At 39.7% G+C, this 24,879-nt stretch overlaps 1 long non-coding RNA gene across 1 annotated transcript in view; it reads right to left on the bottom strand.

The window, feature by feature from the left end:
- The window catches only part of LOC135277712 (uncharacterized), a 35,215-nt gene extending 14,474 nt beyond the window's left edge, over positions 1-20,741 (bottom strand). The window contains exon 1 of the long non-coding RNA XR_010345310.1: positions 20,129-20,741. This is a non-coding gene — a long non-coding RNA (uncharacterized LOC135277712). The remainder of the gene's footprint in view (positions 1-20,128) is intronic.
- Between the last annotated feature and the right edge of the window lie 4,138 nt (positions 20,742-24,879).

The following is a 24,879-nucleotide window of genomic DNA, read 5'->3' as shown; positions in this document are numbered from 1 at the left end:
GAATATGACCATGGATATAGGGAAGGTGGCCATAGATCCAAGGTTACTTAAGACAGGCTCCATTTGTACGTCTCACAGTGGTGTTATTATTAACAGGTCTTCATTGATAATCAATGGTATCTATTTTTGGATGATAAACTTTAAGTTCCCAGTAAGTGGAAAATAATATATATATATATGTGTGTGTATAATTAAGTTATATCTATTTTTGAGTACAGATAAATTTATATATAGATATTCTATCTTTGGAAAATTATTCTTTTTGTGAATTCTTATGAATTTATTCTAAGTGTAGTGCTGAGTCATTCTGTTTCAATATTATGCTTGCTGTAAACGTGTTCTATAACACAAAACGTTTCTAAGCACTCCTCTCACTTCTGTGATTCTCAGGGTACAAGTGATAGGGTTTAATATCAGAGTAATAATTCTGTATATCATAGAGATGAATCTATCTCTGGCAGAGAACTGCTGACTGGAGGAGGTGCACATGTAGGTAAATATTGCTGTGCCATAAAACAGCAACTATAAGCAGATGGAAAGAGCTCATGGAAAAGGGCTTTGCTCTTGTCTTCCACAGACTGGATCTTTGGGAGGGTAGAAATGACGTATCTTAAGAGATAAAGGTGATCATGAAAGTACTGATCCCCAAGATACCTGATCCCACTAAAACAAGCGTTTTTCCCATGTACGTTGATGTGCAGGACAGAATCACCACTGCTAAGACGTTACAAGAGTAGTGGGTAACTCCACCTGGTTTGCAGAAAGACAGGTGGGAGTGACCACCGTGTGTAGGGAATTGAGAAATCAGCTATTTGCCCGGGTCCCTCCCAGACACCAATTGGAAACAGCAAAGCTTGGTCATAATCAGGGTGTAATGAAGTGGGAGGGTAGGTGGCCACATACAGGTTGTAAGCCATGGTGGCAAAAATAAAGACTTCAGTTTCCAGGGCCACAGAAAATACAACTGCAAAGCACACCCAACAAAATAAATGCTGTTTCTCAGTCAAGAGATTCCCTGGCATCTTGGGAACAGCAGCTGATGGGTAGAATATGTCTAAAAGGGACACATTTACCAAAAGGTGATAACATAGAAGTTCACAACTTCACCTCAGTCCCAATGGCTAAGAGAATGACTCCATTTCCCACCAAAGGGATGTGATAATGGCAAAGACCACAAAAAGAGGACAGTGCACCTCGGGGAGATCTGAGAGCCTCATGAGGATAAACTGAGTCACTGCCATAAACTGTCTCCTCTCTCCACAGCGCATTTCTGGAAGGAATAAAACCAGGAAACACAGATTAGGGTAACAAACCAGGGAGCTTAGTAACGGGAAATTCTTGGAAAGTAGTTGATGTATGGCTGACAATGAATTGTGCTAGCTCTACTTTAATTAGAGATTTCAATTACATAACTGTTTTATATTAATGTATAAAAAGTCTCCTGCACTCACATTTTTTAAAATGTTCATCCTCAGTTCCTTCTCAAGAGAAACACCTTGGCCTCCCAAACTACTGGAATTACAGGTATGAGCGACTACTCCTGACCCTAGTGACAGGTTTTTACGGGTACTTTTAGATGGTCCAAAAAACATATGCATATATTTTTCAGATTGTGTTTTACTTAGGGAAAATGAAGGTTTCTACAACATATTGTTTCACTGTTAAAATAAACTGAAGGAATCAACATCGCATTTGAACTATATCGTTCCTAGTGGGTTAGTGTGAAAAAGAGTTTGGCTGATTCCTAGTATTCTACCAGCCCTTAAATAATCTCCAGGGCATGTTATTGTTCAAACATTCCATGGTGATTACTGGGAAGGAAGCTTGGCTGCTCAGTTTCTGAGTCTGGGGTGAGATGATGTTCTGTGAAGGGGGATCTATTATTCTTTGGTGTAATATCTTTTGGTGAAATCTTCTCTGTACACCAGACAATTGCCTTGCTACCAAGTTTCACACCAAATATTTGAAAGGATGATATTGAAACTAAAACCAAATCTTAGTTTTTATTAAATTAATGGAAAGGCTAATATATTCCAACATAAATTATTACATATGGTTAAATAATTGCATGTTAATTTATTTTAATGTAAATTTTATTTATTTATTTTTTTTGAGACAGAGTTTCGCTCTTGTTACCCAGGCTGGAGTGCAATGGCGCGATCTCGGCTCACCGCAACCTCCGCCTCCTGGGTTCAGGCAATTCTCCTGCCTCAGCCTCCTGAGTAGCTGGGATTACAGGCACGCGCCACCACGCCCAGCTAATTTTTTCTATTTTTAGTAGAGATGGAGTTTCACCATGTTGACCAGGATGGTCTCAATCTCTTGACCTCGTGATCCACCCGCCTTGGCCTCCCAAAGTGCTGGGATTACAGGCGTGAGCCACCGCGCCCGGCCTGTAAATATTTTTATGTTACTATTCTGAACCAAATTCTAAAGAAAAAATACATTTCCTTGTTGAAGAAAATGTACCTCCTTAGTAAAAATGTTGTTGACCTTTCAGTATTGTTTGAGATTTTAAACTCAGTGACAGCTGATAGTGCATTTTTCACAGCTGCTTAAGCACTTGCTTTAGTCTCCCTTGAATTGTGTCAGTGAGCATAATATTATGCACTATCCCAAACCTAAATATCATGGAGAAGCTGTGTATTATTCCTTACTATATAAATTGTGATAAAAAATTTGGCAATTAGTAGATATATCGAAAATGTAGATAAAAAATGGAATGAAGGAATGAGTAAATGCTTCTCTGCTATGACAAAGTACCTCTAGTGAGAAGAAATAAATATGCTTCTATAAGTTTAATATCATAATCATTAAAATATAAACATGAACAGGTCATTTCTGGAAAGTATTCCTTAATAAAACCCAAATAAATTTAGCCTGTAAAATGTAAATACAATATAACTGATAGGGTCAATGTCACCCAAAAAAGTAACAAATATATTCACACATATATTCAACTTCTTTCCTCTTAAAATATGTGGATTTGACCACATGTCTGAGAATGTTTAATGAAATATGGGTTATCAAAAATCACACATGCTAGACAGAGTGACTTTATCTACTCTCATTTAATTTTTAAATTGTGTTTGTGTATACCTTAATAGCCCACATAACACAATGTTTAAGAATGTTGAAAAAACACTTCAATTAAAAGTCTCCAATACTTGTAACATGTTTCTGTCACTTTGAAAACTAATTTATTTTCTTTTATATTACATGTACATGAAAGAAAATTCAAAGAGAGAAGATAGTTAAAAAATAAAATGCAAAAGTTACTTTCTATGCTCCTCCTCTACCCATTTATTTTGCCTGGTAGAAACTATTAATGCTTTCCTTTCTCAGATAAAATACATAGAAAAATGATACATAATAATTTGTTTACACAAATAGGAGTAAATTATTTTGTCCCCATTTTTTTTCCTATAAGATTTTAATAAAAACGCTGCACAATTGAGAGATGGTTTTTTTTTTTTCCCAAAAACACTGGGTCTGTACCATACTTCAGAGAAAATAAACTTTGATTGGCTATCTCTTCAAATCATGAAATTAGGAAAGAAAATTACTATAATAATCACAAAGTGCTTGGACATCATTCAGTCAATGAAGGATGTTTAACACGTCAATTAAAGTGAATGAAACATAAAACAAGTGCCATGTCAATTTTCAGGTTTTCAAATGTTTACAGTTCTATAGAGCTATGCAAATTGCCTATCCACATCTTAATATTTTAATATTTTGAAAATATAATAGCAAATTTAAGAAATTAAAGCAGTTTTAATTACAAGAAGAGTAATATCTTGAGGCAGTAGATATTGATTTCCATATCAAATACTCATTTTCCTTTTTACTCACACTTACTAATTTGACTCTTAAAAAAAAAAAAGCTGCCAGGTGTGGTGACTCATGCCTATAAACCCAGCACCTTGGGAGGCCAAGGCAAGTGGATCACTTGAGATTAGGAGTTTGAGACCAGCCTGGCCAACAACCCAGTCACTACTAAAAATACAAAAGTTAGCTGGGCTTGGTGGTGTGTGCTTATAGTCCCAGCTACACAGAAGGCTGAGGCAGAAGAATCACTTAAACCTGGGAGATGGAGGTTGTAGTGAGCCAAGATTGCAGCACCTGTACTCCAGCCCCGGGATGGAGTGAGACTCTTTCTCAATAAAGTAAAATCAATAAAGGATTATTTTAAAAAGTTAGTAACATCCTGATTTAAACACATAGCCTGGTTCTTCACAAAGTTACATAATCAATACGTATCCTTCAAAAAATAAAAATACATTTTCCCTAAATCTTGCACTTGACTGTTTAAATTTGTTAAATCAAATTATGAAACTTTTGGTCTTGATCTACAGAATGCAGAACTTGTTCATGTGGGAACATAACTTGTATTTAATCTTTTTTAAAAACAAACGTAACTAAATCCTATGTGTTGGCTATCAAATTAGAGAAATAAGAATGATCATGTCAATAACATACTGCTGAGGAAGAAGTTCTATAATCTTCCTTATTAACCATATGGATTGACTGCTCATATATTAGAGAATCAGAGAAGTTCTTGTTTAGTGCAATCTCTTTACTTGTTCTGTGCAGTTACATGGTATAAATGTCAGTCTATACACACATAAAGAATACACATTGAAGTTAGATGTGATGGTATTATAAGCAGATAAACATAATGAGAATCAGCTCAAGGGATGTGTGCCTATAATTAGCATTCTATTGATAATTTCCCAGAAATTAAACTATCTTATTATTTCTGTACTTATTATTTCCCATGTTTGCATATGATCAAATCTAAATGTACCACATATAAAGTTTTTCTCTTTAGGAAATAGTTATTTCAAGCTTTCACTACATAGAGAAAAATAAAATTAGCTGATCAAGTAAAAACATCTCGGGTATATTTTAGATTTTAAGGTTTCTTTTGTATATCAATATTATGTCATTTAAATATCTTTAAAAAGTTAGAGGTTATATCATCAATACAAAATTTAAGTTTAAGAAGAAAACAAGCTGAATCAGTCAACAAATTGCATCAGCAAATAAAGGCAAACTCCTCGCTTACATATATAGGTCTCATATTAGAATTTGGTCTAACCCAGAATTTCATATCCTGCCAAAGAAAGCTTTATAAGTGAAGGAGAAATAAAAATTGCTTTCAGATACGCAAATATTAAGCTACTTCATTACTAGACCTGCTTTACAGGAGACCTATATGGGAGTGGTAAACATGGATAACAAGAAAGATATCTGCTACCACAAAAATACACTTAAGTACACAGCCCACTGGAACTATAAAGCAAGTACAAAATCAAGTGTGCAAAACAACTAGCTAATAACACAACAGGATCAAAACCTCATATATCAATATCACCCTTGAATGTAAGTGGAGTAAATACCCAACTTACAAAGCACAGAGTGGCAAATTGGATAAAGAGGCAAGACCTAATTGTCTGCTGTCTTCAAAGGCCCAATCTCACATGTAAGGATACAAGCAAAGATACATAGATTCAAAGTAAAAGGATGGAGAAGGATCTATAACACAAATGGAAAATAAAAATGAGCAAGGGATGCTATTCTTCTTTAAAAAATAGACATTAAACAACAGACAAGAAAGACAAAAAGAAGTATTACCTAATGATAAAGAATTTAATTCAAAATGAAGAATTAACTATCCTAAATATATATGCACCCAACATTGGAGCACCCAGATTCATAGAACAAGACTTTACGGTCCTATTAAGAGACTTACATAACCACAAAGTAGCAATGGGATACTTCAACACTCCATGGAATGTTCTACCTCTATCATGGAGGTAGAAAATTAACAAAGATATTCTGAATTTAAACTAAACACATGGCCAATGAGACCTGGTAGACATTTACAGAATACAAGAAGAAACAACTGCAGAATATACATTCTTCTCACCGCACATGTACATACTCTAAGACTGACCACATGCTAGATCATAGGCAAGTCTCAATAGATTTAATGAAGTCAAAATCATACTAAGCACATTCTTGGACCACACTACAATAAAAATACAAATAAACGCCAAGATCTCTCATAACCATTCAACTAAATAAAAACTAAACAACTAGCTCCTGGATGACTTTTGAGTAAAGAACAAAATTAAGGCAGAAATCAAGATTTTTTTGAAACTAATGAAAACAGACACCTTAATCTTTGAGACACCACTAAGGTAGTGTTAAGAGAAAAGTTTATGGCACTAAATGCCCACAGCAACATGCTAGAAAGATAGCTAATTAACAACCTAATATTGCATGTGGAGGAACTAAAAAAACAAGAGCAAACCAATCCCAACACTAGCAGGAGAAATGAAATAACCAATTCTGAGCAGGAATGAACAAAACTCAAATACAAAAAAACACACAAAGGATCAATAAAAATAAAATGTACCTCTTGGAAAGAATAAACAAGATTAACAGACTACTAGTTAGATTAACAAAGAAAGGAGAGAGAAGGTCCAAATAAGCATGAACAGATATGAAGAGTGATATTCCAACTGACCCCACAGAAATATAAAAAAAATTCAAAGACTGTTACAAACACCTCTATGCACACATAAAAAAAGTAAAAGAAATTGATAAATTCCTGGAAACAATCTCCCAAGATTAAATCAGGAAGAAACTGAAAACTTGAACAGACCAAGAACAAGTTCCAAATGTAATCAGTAATAAAAATGATAACACCCCAAAAAAAGCTATGGATCAGACATTCACAGATAAAGTCTACCAGATGTACAAAGGAGAGTCATTCTATTTCTACTGAAATTATTCCAAAAATTGGAGAAGGATTGACTCCTTCTTAACTCATTCTATGAAGCAAGCATCATTCTGATGTTAAAACCTGGCTGAGACACAACAAAATAGGAAAATGTCCAGCCAATATCACCGGTGAACACAGATGCAAACATCCTGTCAAAACATTAGCAAACTAAATCCAGCAGCTCATTAAAAAGAAAATTCACCATGATCAGGAAAGCTTTATTCCTGGTATGCAAGGTTGTTTCAATATACATAAATCAGTAAGTGTGATTACACACATAAACAGAATTAAAAACAAAAACCATATAATCATTTAAATCAGGACACCTTATACCTTATACAAAAACTAACTCAAGATGGATAAAAGATTTAAAGGTAAGACCTAACACCATAAAAACCCAATAAGAAAACCTAGGCAATACCATTCAGGACATAGGCATAGGCAAGGACTTCATGACTAAAACACCAAAAGCAATGGCAACAAAAGCCAAAATAGACAAATGGGATCTAATTAAACTAAAGAGCTTCTGCACAGCAAAAGAAAATATCATTAGAGTGAACCAGCAACTAACAGAATAGGAAAAATTTTTTTCAATCTACCTATCTGACAAAGGGCTAATATCCAGAATCTACAGAAAAGTTAAATTTACAAGAAAAAAAACCCTATCAAAAAGTGGGTGAAGGCTATCAACAGACACATCTCAAAAGGCGACATTTATGCAGCCAACAAACACATGAAAAAAAGCTCATCATCACTGGTCATTAGAGAAATGCAAATCAAAACCACATTGAGGTACCATCTCATGACAGATTGAATGGCGATAATTTAAAAATCAGGAAACAACATATGCTAGAGAGGATGTGAAGAAATAGGAACGCTTTTACACTGCTGGTGGGAGTATAAATTAGTTCAACCATTGGGGAAGACAGTGTGGTGATTCCTCAAGGATCTAGAGCTAGAAATACCACTTGACCCAGTAATCCCCTTACTGGGTATATACCCAAAGGATTATAAATCATTCTATTATAAAGACACGTGCACATGTATGTTTATTGTGGCACTGTTCACAATAGCAAAGACTTAGAACCAACCCAAATGTCCATCAAGGATAGACTGGATAAAGAAAATATGGCGAGAGACAGAGAGATCCAAGATGGCTGACCACTAGCAGCTCGGGCACGTAGCTCCCAGTGAAAGCGCAGAGAACGAGAGGACGCCACACTTTCAGACGAATATTTGTAGCTCACGGACCAGGAGATTCCCAGCGGAGGAGCTCCACGGGTCGCCAGAGCGACTCTTGTGGCCAGCGCGGCGGTTTTGCTGGCGCCTTAAAGCGGCAGTTCTTGGTGCAGAGTCCAGAGATTCCTGGGCAGAAAGGCACCATCAATCTTAACACCGCTGTTTTGGCCGGCGCAGTGGATTGCTCAGATTTCGGCGCTGGGAATCAAAAAGTTGGACGTCCGCTCAGAGACCTAGTTAGAAAGTCGGTAATTACAAAGACAACAGACGGATACATATATAATGAAGGGAAGAAACCAGCCTAAAAAGGCAGAGAATACTCAAAATCAGAATGCCTCTCCCTCTACAGGGGATCGCAATTCCTCATCAGTAACGGAACAAGACTTAATGGAGAACGAGTGTGTTCCAATAACAGCAGCAGGTTTCAAAATGTGGGTGATGAGAAACTTCTGTGAATTAAAAGAACTTGTTCTAACCCAGTGCAAAGAAACTAAGAACCTTAAAAAAAGGTTTGACGAAATGCTAACGAGAATGGACAATTTAGAGAGGAATATAAGTGAATTGATGGAGCTGAAAAGCACAACACAAGAACTTCGCAAAGCATGCACAAGCTTAAACAGTCGAATTGATCAAGCAGAAGAAAGGATATCAGAAGTCGAGGACCAGCTCAGTGAAATGAAACGAGAAGACAAGATTGGAGAAAAAAGGATAAAAAGGAATGAGCAAAGTCTCCAGGAAATATGGGACTATGTGAAAAGACCTAATCTACGTTTGATAGGTGTACCTGAATGTGATGAAGAGAATGAATCCAAGTTGGAAAATACTCTTCAGGATATCATTCAGGAAAACTTTCCCAACTTAGCAAGGCAAGGTAATATTCAACTCCAGGTAATACAGAGAACACCACAAAGATATTCTTCAAGAAGACCAACCCCAAGGCACATAATTGCCAGATTTATTAGGGTTGAAATGAAGGAGAAAATACTAAGGGCAGCCAGAGAGAAAGGTCAGGTTACCCACAAAGGGAAATCTATCAGACTCACAACAGATCTCTCAGCAGAAACCCTACAAGCCAGAAAAGAGTGGGGACCAATATTTAACATCCTTAAAGAAAAGAACTTTCAACCCAGAATTTCCTATCCAGCCAAACTAAGCTTTATGAGCGAAGGAAAAATTAAATCTTTTGCGAACAAACAAGTACTTAGAGAGTTCACCACCACCAGACCTGCTTTACAAGAGCTTCTGAAAGAAGCACTATACATATAAAGGAACAACCAATATCAGCCTTTCCAAAAATATATTAAAAAGCAAAGAACATTAATACAATGAAAAATTTACATCAACTAATGGGCAAAACAGCCAGCTAGCATCAAACGCCAGTATTAAACTTATATATATTTCAATTGGATAAAAAGCCAAAACCCATCGGTATGCTGCATCCAGACCCATCTTACATGCAACAATACACAAAGACTCAAAGAGAAGGAGGAAGATTTACCAACCAGAGAGTAAAAATAAACAAATAAACAAAAAGCAGGAGATGCAATTCTCGCCTCTGATAAAGTAGACTTTAAAGCAACAAAGATCAAAAGAGGCAAAGAAGGACATTACATAATGGTAAAAGGATCAATGTAACAAGAATAGCTAATGATTCTATAGATCAACGAGACAGAAAATTAACAAGGATATTCAGGACTTGAACTCAGACCCGGAACAAGTAAACTTAATAAACATTTATAGAACTCTCCACTTCAAATACACAAAACATACATTACCACCTCACACCTATTCCAAAAGTGACTATATAATTGGAAGTAAATCACTCCTCAGTAATCGCATAGCATTTCATAGGTTTAAATGAAATATTGGTTGGCTGTTTGTTTGTTATCTTCTTCCCTTATTCCTTCCTGACTACATCATTAAGTATAATTATCAGTATACAAGAGGTTTTCAATACCCATTACTAAATTGCATTCTAGCCTGGGCAAGAAAGCAATACTCCCATTCTCTCTCCCTCTTTCTTTAAAAAAAAAATAAAATAAAATATGGCACATATACACCATGGAATACTATACAGCCATAAAAAAGAATAAGTTCATGTCCTTTGCAGGGACACGGATGAAGCTGGAAACCATCATTCTTAGCAAACTGACACAAGAACAGAAAACCAAACACCGCATGTTCTCACTCATAAATGGCTGCTGAACAATGAGAACACATGGACACATGGAGGGAAACATAACACACCAGGGCTTGTCGGGGGGTGGGGGACTAGGGGAGGGATAGCAGGGGGGTGGGGGCTAGGGGAGGGATAGCATTAGGAGAAATACCTAATGTAGATGATGGGGCAATGGATGCAGCAAACCACCACCATGGCACGTGTATGCCTATGTAACAAACCTGCTTATTCTGCACATGTACCCCAGAACTTAAAGTGTAATAAAAAAATAAAATAATGAGTAAATAAGTGGAAATTATATCTGTTCAGAAAATAAGAATAGGCCAGGCAAAGTGGCTCACGCCTGTAATTCCTGCACTTCGGGAGATTGAGAGGGGTGGATCACCAGAGGTCAGGAATTCAGGACCAGCCTGGCCAACATGATGAAAAACCAACTCTACTAAAAGTATAAAAAATTAGCCAGATGTGGTGGTGGGCGCCTATAATCCCAGCTATTCAAGAGACTGAGGCAGGAGAATCACTTTAACCCAGGAGGCAGAGGTTGCAGTGAGCCGAGATCGTGCCACCGCACTCCAGCCTTGGCAACAAAAGTGAAACTCCATTTCCAAAAAACAAACAAACAAAAAAATCGCAAAATCAAACTCTGAAAACAAACCCCACCTTATCTTGTCCCTGAAGAAGACCCTGCCAAGTTTTGTTTTGATGTTGCTTCCAAGAGAAGCCTCAACTCATATCATGCTCATGAGGATGCCACTGGCATCACTTGAGAATGAAACAGATGCCAGAAATTCAGTGCTCTTGGGAGCTATGTACCAGGCATCACTAGTCATTAATGAGAATCTGAAGAAAAGTTATATTCACTGGAGGCTGGCTTAAATCCAGAGAGAGAGGAAAACAAAGATCCAAGGTAAGTGTGATGGCTCAAGGACTTCAATAAAATCCGTTACAGACCCCAAAGTCAGAGGACTGTTTTAATGTTCCTCTCATTTGAAACTGGACTGAGATTATTAAAGATTATGTGTATGCAAACTTAAATTTAAGTTGTTACATGCTTTAGGAGCAAATGAATGTCTAGGATCTAATAGTCACATAGATACAATAAATAAAGGCTGGCTGGAGAGCTAATTCTCATGAGACCTAGAAAGATCTCTTCTGTCTCACTGGAAAAAAGGGCAGTGACATCAGCTTTCAGATCTGAGCTGGGAGTGAAGGGCTGTGTCTCCAGGGCTTTAAAATCGAATAAATAAAATATAAGCACAGCTAAAAGTGTCACCTTCAGGAGAATATTAGTCAATAAGAGTCTATTTGAAACTGCTTTAAAAGTCTTGCCCCTTCTTATAGAAAGAATTGCCTGATATACAGAACGTCAAGCTCACTTTATTTTTCTCTAAAACTTGGAGAAATGCAATTCAAAACCACACTGGAGACTGCGCAAAAGAAACAAATACTGATATATAGAGGACAAAAGTGCTCAATTGAAATCATTGTCAGTTTGAATCTGGGGAGGTGGGAGACTTGAAACAAGAATCAGTAAGCATATAGAAAAATAGTTACAGCGTCCACTAGCTCTTCCTAAGACTTGAAAACTAAAGCTCTTCTTTATTCAACAAAATGTACAAAAAAGAAGTTCTAAATTACTTAGACATTTCATTTTTATTTTCTTTGCTTCAGAAATTATTTTGAAATAAATCTGGAACCATTTGGGAAAGCATTCTCAGCAGTGTTTTTCTATAAATGTTGCTCCTATTGACCTTACTCCAGAATGGAAACATTTTCAACTGAAGACTCAGTCTAGGCATCTCCTCTCCCTTCCCTCCACTCCTCTTCCCTCTTCCTCTCCCCTCCCTCCCTGTCTCCTCTCCCTCTCCCTCTCCTCTCCTCTGCCCTCCTCTTCTCTGCTCTTCCTCTTTTCTTTCTCTTCATATTCCTGGCCAAAATAACAGAACTTGTTTTTAATATAGTATAGAAATAATTGAGAAACATATAAATCTGAACTTACCCAATCTTCCCAGCCTCCTTAGATACCCCTTGATTTTAGAGCTATTTCATGCATTATAAATATTTTCCCAGTTTTAGATTGATTGGGATTCAGTTGCATATTTTTATTTAATTATTTGGAATTGATCTGGACCAAATAATTGTATCAGTATCATGAGGCAAACTTTATTATATCATGAGGCAAACTTTATTGTTATCTTTAAAAAAAAAAAAAGAAAAAAGCACACATACAGACCTTTAATGCTATCACTATTGTTACTTCATATGTAAGCATATAAAATAAGGTGAAATACAAATAAAAAATAAGTTCGAAGGGATAAAAGTCTAGTATAAAAATCAAACATTGTTGCAGTGGCAGGAACTCAAAAGGACACTCACTCACTGATCTATCCTGGCGATCTCTAAAACACACAGGTTGATGGAACAGAAACCATGATGGACGGTTTCCTGGTTTGAAAGTAGCTCTCAGGGTATGCAAACACTGCTCCAGTTTTTACTCTCTCCAGCAGGTCAAACAGAGGAAGTTTTAAGTTTGAGGCTTCCATGATCTAGCTCATATTGAGTTGAGTCAGGCTCTCCACTGCAGGTGTATTTTTCTAAAGCTAGGGCCAGTGCTTTCTCCAACAAGAAGACCCAAAGTTTGCAACATAGCATAAAATTTTTATTTGCTTATAAATTTTTTCAACTTAAGAAATTCTTTTATTTTTATCCACACAGAGGGTTTGCACAATGTTGCCCAGGCTTTTCTCACACTCCTGGCCTCAAGTGATCCTCCCACCTTATCCTCGCAGGATGCTTGAATTACAGGTATGAGCCACCATGCTTGGTCCCTTTCAGCTTTAAATAACTTATTTAGTCCTAAGAATATCACCTGTACCGAAATGAATGTGTTCTATAAAGGTTAGATGTATGACTGTTCATCTTGGAAAAGCTCTCTGTTCATTCTTGCTCACCCTCTTGGTGTGTGTGTGTGTGTGTGTGTGTGTGTGTGTAATGGATGGTGGAGTAGAGGTGTTACCAGTGGAGGGTCTTAACTATGAGTTGTCCAGGCTCTTGTCATTTCAAATAAAGAATTTGATAAAATATACAGACATAGCAATGAAAGAATGAAGCAATCAAAGCAGATGATTTATTTAAATAAAAGTACACTCCAGAGAGTAGGAGTGGGCTTGAGCAAGTGGCTGGTTACGGAATTTCCTGGGGTTTTATTTAAACCCCTTTAGAAGTTTCCCATTGGTTATTCGGTTTACACACTATATAAATGAAGGAGTGGCCAGTGCCCAGTCTAATTGGTTGTGGAAGCTGACCAGAGGCTGAAGCAAAGTTACAAAGTTACACCCTATGCAAATGTCAGATTGGCTGTGAGAGGGGACCAATCAGAAGCTGAAGGTGAAGTTACAAATTTATACTCCTTTGCAAATGGATACTAGGCCCATAACCAGTCTGATTGGTTGTGGGAGGACACCAATGAGTGGTACTTTTAATTATTCCATCTGCCATGCAGAAAACAGGGGAGAGTTGAAAAGGGAGTAGCTTCTTGTCCTTTTGTTACTTGGGCATGGAAAGCTGGGGCTTTCCTTTTGATTTAGTTCTAGGAAGTCTATGTGGCCTTAGGTTCCCTGCCTTCAGGCCATATACTCCAGCCTCATTTCCCCCTGAGAGACCTGATACCCACAAATCTTTATGGGAGGCAGAGGGACCAATGGTATTTCTTCTGTAACTGCTTCATGCCGACTTGGAGTGCAGTCCCTACCATTGGGGATCACGGAACTCTCACCCTGCTCTGTCTACTGAAAACAGGGTAGTTTCTTGATGGCCTGGAGTGGTGTCTTCCCCCAAAACTGGCTGAAAACGTCACATGATCATCTGAAGCTTAATGGTCTCTATGTGACAGGAAATGAATTTGGTTAAAAGATTTAACAAACATGCTCCAAAAACCAAGAAAAGTATAATCATTAATAATGGGCCAGCCAGAGGAAGGAACCATGATCCCCAACTTAGCGTTTTTGACCAAGACCCCCATGACTCAGACAGCTGTTATCATATGCTAGAGGCTCAATCAGCTAGCTTTTGGGCAGCATCCCTTACTATTCCTGACTGATTGACATAAAAACAGCATTCTTCCTCTAGGAAAAGACATAAGCCCTCCCCCTTTCAGCAGTTAGATTAGTCCCCTTCTATTTTGTAAAACTACTGCTGCCAAGTAATCTCTCTGATTTTGTATGGTAATGATACTTTGGGCAATGTCATCCAAGCCTTCCATAAAATCCTTGGACAGCATTGGTAATAGGGAAGTTGCAAGCCTGCTAACTCCTGTTCAACTCCTGTTCCTACTCCCGCTGTTATTCCTAGCCCTACCAAAAGGGGTACTGAGTTGGATAGCTCATTTGTGCCTGGCGGTTGCAGTTAAAGGTACAATAAGGGATTGGTTTTTGGGAGCTATATTAATTTTGAGGGCTAAATAAAAAAGTATACAGACTCCAATACAATTGGCTGGTAAATATAAGTAGGAACCGGTCCTGTACAGGAAAAGGCTCCTTGTTTTTCAAGATAAAAAGTGTTTTCTATGGTGAACATATGGGTTAACTTGTTCTTTCTCTTTCCCAGGTGGTCAGTGTACCTGCTAAGGTGGCCCTGGTTAAGGCTGGGAAGGATCTTGAAAAGTACCCTGAGTAGCCCCAGCAGTTCTGCTTTCCCAATACAGGTAGTTACCCTTAGTGTCCACCAGCAATCACTCAGAGGTATGTTCGTACTGGGGAACCAAACGGCAACTACATTTCTCAGAATTAGTAGTCTTCCCAAGGGAAAATGTGACAGTGAACTTCTATAGTCCGTGGTTCTATATGCCAGATGATGATTAATCAATATGATGATAAAATAGAGAATTAAGAAGTTGGCTTCCAGAACTAAGTTATTAAACATGGCACCATTAAACACATGAGTTTTGTGTACTTAGAAATATGATTAGTATAACAAAGGAGCTAAATTAATATATTTATTAATTTTTATTTAAAGAATTGACACCTGATTTATTTATTGGAACATTTTTAAGTATGTTTGAAGCAATCAGAATATGAAAATCTATTTTTTTCACTTCAAATTTTAAAACATCTGAATACAAATTATTTTCAGTGAATGTTTAGTGCTCCACTTCCAGCCCACAGAGCCCCCCACTGGAACACCTCTTGACTGCAGTGTCTCTCACCAGAGTGCCCCCTACCAAAGCACCATCTGCCCATGGCACCCCTTGCTGGAGGGACCTCACCTGCAGCACACTATGCCAGAGCACCTCCGACCTCTGATGTCCTCACTGCCCCCATGAGAGCATCTATACCTATGGCCCCTAGTTATCTCCTACAGAGTGCTGTTGACACTGGTCCAAGAGCACCTTGACCCCTCCAGCCCAGCCAGAGATTGGCCTCAAGAGACCAGAGGACAAAGCCACTGACCCGATCCCAGTGCCCCTGGATTAGAGCATGCCACCCACGAGTCTGGAGCCGAGCTTTGCCTTTTAAAATCATCTGGAAATGAAGCTATTTACCAATTTACACCACAGTCAAATCCTCAAGGGCAATAAAGATCATTAAAAAAAAAAAAAGGCCTATCCAAAGTACAGCAACTTCAAAGGATAAAGAAATATCAACCTTCACAGATAAAAAAGAACCAGTGCAAAACCTCTGGTAACTCTAAAGGCCAGAGCATCTTTTTACCTCCAAACAATCACACTAGTTCCCAGCAAAGAATCCTAACAAGAATAAAGTGACTGAAATATCAGTCATTCAGAATCAGGATTACAAGGAAGCTAATAGAGAGACAAAAGAAGGAAGGGACAAATGAGGCTTCCCATCTCTGAGCTGCTTTGGTCTATAACTTCCCTGAAATGACTTTCCAGAAAAAGACCCTGATGTCTGCTTTCATTTGGAGATTTTTCTGTTTCACATAAAGGCAGGGTAGCACATGTATTACTGTGATCCACAGGAGCAGTGCAATCGAGTGCCTTTTTTAAAAACTATGGTCACAATAAACCAGATCAGCCTTCTCACATCAGGGCCCATTCCTGTGTGTTCCTATGGAGTGACCACTTACAGGCTAACAGTCTGCAGAACATGACTCAAAAGCTCATCTGAAGACCACTTTTCTAACCTACACTTCCTTGACAGGGTGTGAAGGACATCCTTCACCATTCCAAAAATTCAACATTTCCAACTACCACCCAACTTACACTGATCCCCTCCAAGTTTGGCTTCCCTTCTAATACTTATCTCTGATATCTATTCTGTATCTCATTTAATAGTATCACCATCTACCTAGGCACTTCAGCTGGAAAGCATGGGGAAAATGTCTGTCTGTCTCTCTCTCTCAGCCACATGTGCCATTAACCTCTAGGCCCCAGCATGTCCATCCTCCAATCTCCCTCAAATCTAACTTGGTCTTCTCCATTTCCAATTATTCCCAACATCTCCTAGCTTTATAACAACCTCTCATCTGGTCTCCTTGCCTTCTCTACATCATCTTCATTCTAGCTTCACTTCTGAATCACTCATCTGAGCACGCTGTTACAGTTCTTTTTCACGTGCATATTCCCACTAAACCTTAATCCAAGCCTGTTAGAACTAGTTGATGCCTTGCACAGGTGCTTCAGCAAACATAGATAAGAAGATTCGTATGGGGACTGTTGCTCACAACAAAAATTTAGAAACAACCCAAATTATGTGACATAATAAAGTAGAATACAGCAGCAAGGAAAAACAAACTGCACACTCAGTTTGATATTAATAACACACTACTGAGTGAAATAAACTACCTCCATGTTGCTACATACAGAATAAGCTTCTTTTTTTTTTTTTTTTCGGAGTCTGCTCTGTCGCCAGGCTGCTTCTTATTAAGTTCATAAATAACTGAAAGTAAATAGAATATTGTTTAGGTGCTATATTTAGGCTACACATACATGTACACATATATACACAAACAACACATATACATATATAGAGACATATAAACACGAGCACACTAATAAAACTATGAAAACTACAAAAAAGGCAATAGAACAATCAGCACACAGAGGTAAGAGAGACGGGCATACAGACTGCAGAGAAAACGCACAGAGGTAAATACGGACAATGTTGTTCTCTAGTTGGATGATACCATCATAGATGATCATGCTATTGTTTAGCTATTTAATTATTAAAAGAAAGCTATGCTTGAGCTAAGGATTATATGCCCAATTCAGTATAGCTAATGTATAGTGAAAGGAAGGGAGGCAGGAAGAGAGTGAGAAAAGAACTGTGTAATTCAGGAAGAAGTTTCCATGTTTAAAAGAGGACTTGAAAAGGAAGAAGACACAGAGCAAAACCATGTTAGTGGAAACCAGCTATGTGGGTTGACAGTCACTGCTTTCGGTACACTGTAACCTGTGGCCTATCTACAGGGAAGTGATTCTCCACAGGAGCATTCAAGCAGCACAGACCACCCCAGCAGTGCTATCTGCTCCCTCCTCCTGAGCTTGCCAAGATTTGGGGGTTTACTTAGGCTTCCCTATTCCTGCATCCTGAAGCACTCCAAGCAAAGTAATGTTGGTACTGTTCATGCCTACATGCAATATGCCACATGAAATCTTGAAAGATTATAATCATCCTTAAAAGGATGATTATAAAATAATGTGAACATCTGGATCTCTGGCCAAGTCAGCCTCAACCTCCCTTATAAACCTCAAGATGCTTATCTTCACTTACTAAGAAGCAATAACTCTCTCCAAATTCTTAAGCAAACAATACAATATTAATTGCAGTCTTGATATCCTAACATGTCTTCCTTTGATCAGCTGTCAAGAACATTAAGGAAATGCTCAAGACTCCTTAAGTCGGGGGCATGTGTGTAAGCGGAGAGATTTGTGACCAATTAAAACGCAGAAAAAGTCAAATAATATTTCCAACTTCCTTGTTTGAGGCTCAAACACATTTGGTGTGGAAAGAAAAGGATTAGGAAGGAGCAAAGCTATAATTTATAGCTTCAGTATGGTCATGGGATGGAAGGTAATGTGTGGTGCTTACAAATTCCACTTCCAGGCCAGGAAAAGCAAAATGGAAACAAAGATCAAGAGGGTGGTAGGTAACCTAGAAAGACGGAGGACTAAGTAAGTCCCTACTGTTGACCAAGTTCATACCAAGCAAAACCAGCAAGTGACAAGCAGTTGTTGACAGCTTTGGCTTCCTGCCTACCCTGGGATACTCTTCCCAATCATTCAAATCTAAATTGTTCCTAGCAGCATGGGAATTAAAAAAGAAAAGAAAATCCCACTTCTGTGAAAGAGTGGCTTATATACAGGTGACCATTTGGACGGCACACCTTAGCATTACTAAGTTAATGCATCAGAAAGGTCACAAACCCATCCTCTGTAAATCAGGACAGAACCCTGCCCTCTACTTGTTTTCTGCCCAAGCTTTATCCTTGACCTCTGAAGTTAATCTTAATGGTTTAAGCCCTTCCTCTCTGTTTCCAAGAGTTTTGTTTAACTTTCTTTTATCCCCAATTCACACCCTGACAGATTATGGCATAAAATAATGAAAGTTCATAGACTTTGAAATCAGATAGGCCTGGGTTTAAATCAGATAGACCTGATGCTTCAACTCTGAATCTTAGCTGTAAAGTTCTGCAAAACGGACTAGTTAATAACTACTCCTGAAGTTCTTCTGCGTGTTAAATGAGACAATGTATGGAAACATATCATGTCTGTTGTAGTAGGTATGCTACAGTGCCACAGCACATCTGCGCTAGGACAAACCCTTCACGCCTAGAATAGTATCTGGAACAGTTAGTTCTCCAACTGTAATCATCTTTTCAACACATTTACCAAAACACAGAAATGTGCTATGCATCAGTTACTTTTGAAAATTCTCTCTCCAGACCTGACCTCTCTCCCTTGAATTAGAGACCTGGATTTGCAGCTGCTTACTGAATATCACTATCTCCTAGAGACTTTAGAATTTGCTAGAACTCATTTTATGCCATTCCTATTAGAAATAGGAAAGCAGACCCCAACACATGAATTCATTTGGGCTCTGTTATATATACATAGACAGGATAGGAAGTAGGACTTAAGTCACCCACTTTTCTATTTCCTGTATTTTCCTAAATGCTTCTTAATGTCTATCAGCTGAACCATATAGAAAAGCAAACTTAACACCACACTTTGTCCAAAATTAGCTCCCCCTCTGGACTTATCTCTGTTAACTGAACCTTAATTTTCCTGGACTGATTCAAGACTTACAATGTCCTTGGCAAGATTTTCTGCCTTCTTCTCCACCCATCCACCAGCCCCTGCATCCATTTGGTACCAAACTACCATAATTTTGTCTTTTACAAAGTCTCCTGTCTAAACTTTCCTTTCAGTTTCACCTTGACAGCACATTCTAGAACCTCATTATCTCACACCAGCCCAAAGCGCTCCTACCTAGACACCCTTCCACCTGCCCATCTAATCCCAAACACTCTACGCACACTGCCACTTTCACCATCCCATATCCATGCTTCGCAGAGACACCTGCAAAACACTTGTAATGCAAGACTCAGCCACAACTGAGCCTCTGAGTGCGACATATAGAGGACACGTTGACAAAGAACCACAGAAGGAACCAAAGAGGTGGGTAAAGAACCAGAAGAGGAGACTCCAGAGGAAGGTCAAGGGGGGTAGACACCGAAAACTAGATGACAACGGCAAACTTTGCTCCTTTGCAGCCTAAAGTTCTCCGAGTAAATGTCAGAAGTCAGGAAATGCCTTGGGGAGCTCACAGCGAGCCCTGAACCATCTCTGGAGGAGCAGGAAAAGAGATTAATCAGAAATCCGTGCCACGAGAACAAAAGGCCAGAAGACTGATCCACCCAAGGGAAGCCAAGGTGACACTGAGGGACTGACTCACAGGTGCCGAGGACTCAGCGGGGTCTGCTCGGCGCCTGCGGAACCCAGCACCGAAACGCCGTTCCGCGAGGCTCAAGCGCTGCGTGGACACGCGCTGGGCTCGCACATCCTGATGTTCTTTATCCTGGGAAGTTGTTTATCAGAAGAGAAATTTCAAAAGGAATACGTCACTTTTCAGTAAATGTCTTCAGTTAAACTCCCGCTTTAAGGCAACTGCTGAACCTTCCCCAGTGCTGGAGGGTACATATGAAGACATGAAATGTTCTATTGTCCAATGTTCATCTGCCAAGTCGTTCACGTGCGGTTTAGCACCGTTAATACGTTTACTCCTCAAAGTAATAGGTTCTATATTAAATTATGGCCAAAGAGTCTTCATCCTAAATTTCTGATTCAAAAATGGGAAAAACTTCCAACATATAAAAGATAAAGCTATTTACCAGAATTCCAGTTAAATGTGTAACATGAATAGAAAAGTCTGAGTAACCACGAAGTCACCTTGTCCAGCTGTCTCAGAGACCTTCTCCGACTAGAACACCGTGGAAATCATCCTAATTCCAGAAGGTGCGGGCTGAGGGCGAGTCACGGAAGATCACTGTGGTAGCCGGCGCCGGCCTCAGTCCCCTCGGGAGGGCGCGCTCGATGTGTGGAACGCGAAGGGGCCTCCGGGACGAGGGCGGGTGGTCCCTGCGACACCGGCGTCCGCCCAGCGCGCCCTCCCGGCGGGCCTGGTCCCAGCCCGGCCCGGAGTCCCCGGCCCCAGTCGCGGGCGTCGTGAGGCTGCCACGTACCCCAAACACCCGCGCCTCGTCAGGGCCGCCCAGTTTCTCCCGGGAGGCTCCGGGCTGCTCAAGGGCGGGATCCTCACGGCGCAGGCGCAAAGCCAGGGGCGGAGCGTGGCCGCAGCGGCGACCGGTAACCATTAGCGGAGGAGCCCCGCCCCGCGCCCGCCGCGCCTCTCCTCACACTCAGCCTCTAAGCCCGAAGCGGGGGGCTCTGGGCTCCGCCTTCCGAGCCTGTCCGGAGCCTGGCAAGTCCCTTTCGCAGAACACTAGATCCTCAGCCCGGCGGGCCTGTGGCCCCGGTGGGATTTCCAGGACAGGCCCGCCACCAAGAAGCCAGACGACCGGCTGCCCTTGTCTTCGCGCTAAGGTAGACGCAATTGCTGCACTGTTATTTTTAGTGACATTACACATGCTCTGGGAAGTGACGTCCTGTTTCCGGGTTAGCAGTCCCGCCTTTTCCTCCCGCCTTCTCCGCGTCCAAACAGGGCGTCTCAGTTCCCTAGAGGGCGACCACGTTAGGGTGAAGGAAGGTTGTAGGACTCACAGCACGCTTCTGAATCTCTTGGAAATTTTAGTGAGAGTTTGCGGCTTGATGGCCAGAATTCCTGGCTCGTTCAAAGAAAGCTTTACCGAAGGAGAATTGCCTGGAGGAGGGTTACACACTGTCACACGTCAAGTGACAAATGCGAGGGGACTTTGCATAGAAAAGAAAAACAGGCGCAGGCGTTTGATGCTGTCAAGGTGACACACCGTGAGCTGTATTGGCCACTCCAGGAAGTATCAAAAACATGTGGTTTCTGAATTCTTACATTTTTGACCACCTTTGATTAAACATCCTGGCTTGCAACATTTTATATAATATCTGGAAATGGAGTGAGCTGGCTATAGCGGTATGTGCATTAAAATGAATCTAACGCATGCTAATAATTACTGTATTTTTATGAAAACTCTAGACATAATAGTAGGAAACTTATGATGTAAACCTGTGAAACATTCCATCATAAACTGATTAAGCTGAAAAAAGGAAGTAGTATAAAAAGGAGATAGAATAAAAAGTGCCAAATACACTCTGATGCACTCGTCCCATTTATTTTTCCAGTCAGTTAATTTCTCCTCTGCCTTTCCTTCATTTTCCTGAGTTGTTCTTCCCTTTCTGCCCCTCTCCTTCCACTTTTCCCTATGGCAGTGAATCAGCTGTGTGACCCCAGCTCTCACACCTGCTGCTGGGAGGGTGTGGGTAAGTCAGAGCTCCCAGCTCACATTCTCACCTGTACAGCTGGACTGACCACACCATCCTCCCTGGTGATTGTAGGGTGGAACAAGTCACCAATCTGGGAGGTGCTCATTTATTTATTTATTTTTTATTTATTTTTTTTTTTGAAACGGAGTTTCGCTGTTGTTGCCCAGGCTGGAGTGCAATGGCACGATTTCAGCTCATTGCAACCTTGCCCTCCTGGGTTCAAGTGATTCTCCTGCCTCAGCCCCCTGAGTAGCTGGGATTACAGACACCTGCCACCACGTCCAGCTATTTTTTATATTTTTAATAGAGACGGGGTTTTGCCATGTTGGCCAGGTGCTCCTTTATTCTTATAATAAAATGGGAAACCCCCACTATGGGCTGGACACTGGTATCAGGATCCAGGAGCACAGTTTCTGTGCTCAGGGATCACATAACCTTATGGGAACAGCAACCAGAGAAGAAGTTCCTGAAGATGAGCTCCATGTTTTATCCTCACTCCAGGCCTCTTCCTTTTCCTTCTCTTGCTTTGCATCTGAATGCTCAAGGCCAATGCCAGATAAAAGGTGAAGTGAGCGAAGGGTGTCTAGAGCATCTCAAACTTCTTTATCTCAATTTTACCTCCCTCTCCTGAGGGGCTCTGCTCTTTTCTCCATCCCACTCCAGTTCTGTGGGGTTCAGCAAACGTTAACTGCACGGTCCCTGTGCAGGCACTCTACCAGGTGCTGAGAAATCAGATAATATCCATGCCATCACCAAAGCCACCCAAACTGCAAACTAGGAAATCCACTGGACTGCCACCTGCCACAGTCATCCTCATTCTAACTTTGAAAGATGCTTTGAGCCCAACATCTAGAAATCTTGACTGGCTGCCCGGGGTTTAAATACTACTCCACCGATTATTCTTTCTCTCTCTCTTTCTCTCTCTCTCTCTCTCTCTCTCATTTTTTTTAGAGACAGGGTCTTACTGTATGACCCAGGATGGAGTGCAGTGGCACAATCATAGCTCAATCTAACCTTGAAATGCTAGTCTCAAGTGATCCTCCCTCATTAGCCTCCCAAAGTACTGGGATTACACAGGCAAACCACCATACTTGGCCTGTTTATATTTTATAAAATGTATGATTTCGTGAACCATCTAGCAAATATGCTCTACTGCCAAGTCGAGCATGGCTCAGCTGGTTCTTAATGAACAAAAGGCAACCAAATGAGAAACGGAGAGACAAATGTCTGTAACTTTCTCTTTAAGCAAACTTTAGACAGCGTCTCTGTGCTCTCTTTTCGACTAGGCCTTGTCCTTGGGCCCTGTCTTTGACCTGCCCCTGGTACAATTGAAGCATGCATCCTTCTAAGTCAGTTTAATGAGAATCCCAGAGCTCTTGGTATCCAGTTGCCCTCCATAGTTAATCAGGTTCCTCATCCCCTCATTCACGCCTGATCGTCCTGCCAAGTCACCTTAGCGGGAGTCCCACTGCCTTTAATGTCCCCCCTTAGTCATTTTCCCTCCACTGAACCCCTCCCTCTGCTTGTTGGCTATAAATCCCCAGCATACTTTGTGGTGTTTCTGTTGAGCCCATCCTCTCTCTCTCAATAGTCCTGACATGTATCAAAATAGTCCTGAATAAATCTTCCTTACTGTTTTAACAACTCGGAATATTTTTTCTTTCATAAACCCTGTGATTAGAGCAAGTCCTGTGTCCTCAGTTTTCTCATTCTTCAAATGAAACCCACTTAGAAATATCTAAGATCTAAGAGATCCTCTTTTAGATATTTCCACCAGCCTGAGTCAACCCAATCTTTGCAAGATTTCCCTGGAATGAGAATTAAACTAATATAACATGGAAGATTAAACTATGAGGATTCATATCAAAGAAAGAGAATTATTTTGCGGTCTCATATCTCTGTTTAATTTTCTAAAAGCCTAACGTTATTATAGACTCCTCTCTCTTATTGAGGCCTAGATAGAGCTAGGAATAGTTAAAAACACTTTATTAACTACTGTAAAAAAGCTGTAAGTGCAACCAAGTGATAACAAAAATATAGTTCTACTTTTCTAATGATTTTTATGAATTAGAAAAACTTCTAAATTCTCATTTAATCTTCCCAAAGAGTATATGATACTAAAACTGTTATTATCCTCAAGTTACATATAGATGGAAAAGTTTGTAGAGTGACAACATAAAATTTCTGAAAATATAATTCTGAAAAACAGGACATCTTAGGTAAAAGAGAAACAAAAACAGAAGAGAATAGCCTATACGTGAGAAAAAAATAGCAGTCAGTGTTGTCATTGTTAGGCAGGAAAACACGTTCAAGAAGTTATAATATTAAGTTAAATCAATGTTACAATATTGTCAAATAAGAAGGTATATATGTCAGTGGGAATCAATGTTCTTGTTTACTTGACTTTTAAACTTATCTTTCTGACCTCTAGAAAGACATGGTTGCCTGGTTGTACCGTTTATTTTCAGTTTATTCGGAAAGATTTATTTTTGTCAAGATCTTATACATTGTGAAATGTACGTTGTCTCACCAAGTAAACTTACATAAATAATTTGAATTTGTGCAGAAAGGACTAGAAAGCCCATTTAGTCTGTATACGAAGCCATTATCCTTGGGCAACAAACTGAATATTCATCCCACCTCAACACATTTGTATATTTAAACCCTAACCCCAATGGATGGTATATGGAGATGCAGGTCTTTGAGAGGTAATTAGAATATGAAGGTGAG

This window comes from Aotus nancymaae, unplaced genomic scaffold, assembly GCF_030222135.1.
Source record: "Aotus nancymaae isolate 86718 unplaced genomic scaffold, 86718_ANA_hifiasm-v0.15.2.pri h1tg000032l_1, whole genome shotgun sequence".
Lineage (NCBI taxonomy): Eukaryota > Metazoa > Chordata > Mammalia > Primates > Aotidae > Aotus > Aotus nancymaae.
This window is presented reverse-complemented; position numbering and strand designations above follow the sequence as displayed.